This window comes from Microtus ochrogaster, chromosome 10, assembly GCF_000317375.1.
Source record: "Microtus ochrogaster isolate Prairie Vole_2 chromosome 10, MicOch1.0, whole genome shotgun sequence".
Lineage (NCBI taxonomy): Eukaryota > Metazoa > Chordata > Mammalia > Rodentia > Cricetidae > Microtus > Microtus ochrogaster.
The window spans coordinates 49,106,056-49,110,380 of record NC_022016.1 but is presented as its reverse complement, the minus strand read 5'-3'; positions in this window follow the sequence as shown (position 1 = coordinate 49,110,380).

Below are 4,325 nucleotides of genomic sequence, written 5' to 3'. Positions count from 1 at the left end.
ACACACACACACACCACCTACCTCTCTGGGGTTTCCCTGCAATGAAGCTTGGCCACATCCCTGAGGCCAGAAGAACAAATGAGCATGCTCGAGGAGTGCACAGCGCAGGAGCAGCCTCGGGAAATGTCCCTAGCAAGGCTACTGTCCTTTCTGAGACCCAGCTTAGCTGCTCCATGGAGGTGCTGGTGGAAATCCTTCAAAGTGATCGTCGGTCCAGTGCTGTCCGCATCTTATGTGCTCGCGTTCTGATCTTCCATCTCATTGTTTAAAAGAACAATTTCCCAAAGCTTACTCTCTGGTCTAGCCTGAGCCTTTCAGTCATCCTAAATTCCAGTTCCCTTCAGCCATTAGGTCATTGACAAAAAGCCCGTGGGAAGCCCACGGAAAGGACATGAGAATTCATGTAGATGTTCAGAATGTGTGCTCAGCGCTTAACTTGCATAATAGCCTTGTCTGTACAGGCATCTGGGGACAGCAAGGTTGTCAAGGTCAAAGTGATTGCCTTGGGTCACAATGGTGTGTGGCATCAGCAGGCGGAGGCTATACACCTTTCTTACATATTTATATTTCTGTCGAATTTTTCACTGTGTATTATGTCCTATTTAAAGAATGCTTTAATATCTGTTGGTATAATACCAAGACCCTTGAATAAAGAGATCTATTTTTAGAGGAAAAGCTGTCATTGGTGCACACTAACACACATTTCGGGATGCTGTTCAGGATGCAGGGCGAGTCCCCGAAAGGAGACCCAGAGAAAGGAGTCTGAAACGTACAGATTCTAGATGACTCCATAAGGAAGGGGAAATTGAGGCAGGGAGAAGAGCAAGCCAGTTGAGGTACAAAATTAATCAAACAGGTCCCTGGGGATGAGGCCTCCACACCCCTAGGGAGCTTCTGATGTCAGTGCCTGGCCCGCCAGACTTGATCCTCGCCAAGGACGGGTGCTGGAGGGCTCAGCCACTAAGTGGCGCTCTTGCTCCATGGAGGTTACGTGTTGTTTGGTTTGGAACCTAGAGTCTTCCAGGTGCTAGACAGGTGCCATACCACTGAGCTGTGTCCCCAGCTGTGTGGTACGGGGGCTCCTCTATGAGGGTCTCTGAGATTGAACTCAGGTCTGCGGGTTTGCATAGTGAATGTCTCAGGCTCCTGCTTCTTATTTTTGAGACAGGGTCTCTCTAAGTGGCCCGTGCTGACCTTGAGCTCACCCTACTGCCCAGGCTGGTCTTGAACTTGTAGCTTTCTGCCTCGGCTTCCCCAGTAGCTGGAGTGACAAGCCTGTACCATCAGGCCCAGCCTGTCATGCACACAGGCTCTGTCGGGGAATATTATTTTCAGGTGTATGACTTTTGTTTGTGCTGTATTTGTTTAACCCTGTGAAGCTGTTACTGGACCTGTCTAAAACACCTGTTGGTTCTAATAAAGAGATGAACAGCCAATAGCAAGGCAGAAGCAAGGATGGGCAGGGCTGGCAGGCAGAGAGAATAAATAGAAGGAGACCTGAGCCTGGGGAGAAATCAAGGAGGGGAGGATGCCGGGAGCCAGCCACCCAGCCAGCCACGGAGTAAGAAGGAAAGAAAGATATACAGAATTAAGAAAGATAAAAGCCCACACGGAAAAGGTAGACGGGTTAACTTAAGACAAGCTGGCCAGAAACAAGCCAAGCTAAGGCCAGGCATTCCTAACTAAGAATCAGCCTCTGTGCATGATTTATTTGGGAACTGGGTGATGGGCCCTCAGAAAAAGTCAAAAGAGCAAAGCATCACACAATAGGGCTCCACATGCGTGACATGAGTCGGCTGAGTGTCGTGGGGCCAGGTCCTTGGTGCTACCTGCTACCAAGGGGCTAGAGCTTGCCTTGGGGGCTCCCCCAGCGGAGACATAGGACAGTCTCAGTGAGGCCAGCCTTGCAACCTTCACCTCGCTGCAGCAGGTCTCCCCCAGGGAGGGCGCCCAGCGTCCAGGGACACTCCCAGTGACACACAGTGATTATGTAGTATTGTGCCTGCAGGTGTCACTTTAGACTGTTGCGGATCAGACCGCAGACACAGCCTGAGCTAATCCAAGTCTCTCTCCAGCAGTCCTGACCAGCAAGGCCAGGAGCAGGTGCTACAACCCCTCCCACGTCTATAATGAGTTTGTGCGTTCTGCTCTCAGGGGTGGGGCAGCTCAGTCCACAGCAAGACTAAGGTCACTGGGGGTGAGAAGTGGTGCCTGGTGCCACAGAGGCCAGGAGAGGGCGTCAGATTCCCCTGTAGCTGGAGCTGCTGGGAGTTGAACCTGGGTCCTCTGGAAGAGTAGCTGGTGCTCCTAACCTGAGCCACCTCCCTGCATCCTAGTTTTAGGCCAGTGCCAATCATCACTTTTAACCAATGGATTTCCAATTCGCCGGTGCAGGCAGTGAACAGCACAGCTTGTGGGCAGGCTCGGGCGTCTGTGGCCCGCTTGACTGATGTGCAATGAGATCTTTCCAGAGCGGGGCAGATCTTCTTTTTCTGATGACCCTCAGCCGCTTCCCACCCTAACTCTGCCAGATTTCTTTCGAAGCATTCTGGGCCTGTGTGCTGCCACCTTCTGGACAGTGGTGGGATGGCAGGACTGCCGGAGGATCCTTCATCCCCGCTGTGACAAAGGGGTGAAATGGACATTATTACATCGAGGCCCAGGGTGGACACTTGACCCTGAATAAATAAATAAAAGAAATAATAAAACCTCTAGGTAAGACGGCTGACTAGAGGGAGAACGAGAGCCAGAATAAGAGAGAAGAGACTTTATCCCAAACAGAGAAATAGAAGAAGAGCTTCCGAAAGTCACAGGAAGTGATACCAGGAAAGAGCTGGCAAAAACAAGACTAGCAGCAAGTGGAACACAGCCTCGGCCATGCCATCCTCAGCGGGGACAGAGAGGAGGGGGCGACAAGCCACTTCTAAAAGCAAGCTGCCGGAGAACTGGGCATGCCCATAGCCCTCACTAGCCTCAGATCCAGCTACCGGCTTAGCAGTGTCCAGTGCAGACCCTGATTCATGTCACCTATGAACCAATGGTAGAAATCCCAGTTGGCCTCACCATCCTCAGAGAGAATCTGATAGAGAACAGAGCAACCCCTGCTCCCGCCTCCACCCCACCCTGGGAGAGGAATCAGCCTGTGTCCTACTGGTACCTTCCCTAAGCTGCTCAGTTCCTAATCTGTAGCTGCCCAAGGTGGAGTAGAACAATAGGATTAACTCCTGAGTTTCTGCCTTATATCCTGTCTGGTACCTTCACCAAACCCTAAACTCAGACCCCCTCCCCTCTCAAGCCTATAAAATTATGGGATGCCCCACGCCCTGTGGGCTGCTGCAGAATCTCCTATCCCAGATTACCCAGAGGCATTACTGAGAGGTATTCCACTTGCAACCCTTCTTAGCTCTTCTCTCTGCTGACTCTGGAAAGAATCTTTACTATTTAAGATAACCCACAGGTCCAAGAGCATCAACTTGGCCTGCCGTGGCTCCTGGGGGAGAGACAGCTGTGGAAGGCAGGAGGACCGAATGCTAACTGGGCTGAGTGGTAGGAGGCTGGGCTTACACTGGGAAAAACAAACTGAGAGAGAGCCTCACCCTGCAGCTTGGAACAAATCTTATCAACTGAGAATTACCCAGAGTTTGATAGCTCTGATACTGACACCAGTGGATGCATTGAATTCTGGGCTCCGGGCGTGTTAATGTATCTCTCCCTCATCTAAAGCAAGCACTCTGAAATTCTGGGGGTGTGCATGATATCCAAGGCAGCATTCTTCTACAGGGTGGTTCAAAGGAGAACTTTGAACATACAACAGGTCCTCTGCCCAGGCCAACCTCAGCTTCTCATGCTCCCGACGCACTTGGGAGACGCCCCAGCAAAAACACGAACCCACGGGTGCAGAGGAGGAGGCACAAGCATAGGGGGACAGCGCCAGTGGATCCCAGGCTGGGTCAGCCTCGGCAACCATATAAGCCCCAGTCTGGGTCAGCCTCGGCAACAATATAAACCGTAAGGAAAAAGTCCACTTAACTGGTCACAGTGCTGAGAATACGTGTCTAGAGCACCCAGCCCTAAATGAGACACCTGCGTCAAAGCCCGGGCCCAAGGCTCAGGGGCCATCTACAAAGAGAGGTGGGAAGAACGCGAGAGCTGGAGGATGGAGAGATAGCTGCAGAACGCTGTCTTTAGGACATGGCCTGGCCATTGCGCTCATGAACTCGCTGCATTTATGGTGACCTGCACGAGATGAAAGCAGCGAGACCTGTCACCGCTCCAGCGGGCAGTGAGTTACTACTGAGTTGTTAATAGAAAAGGGAGATGCCAGG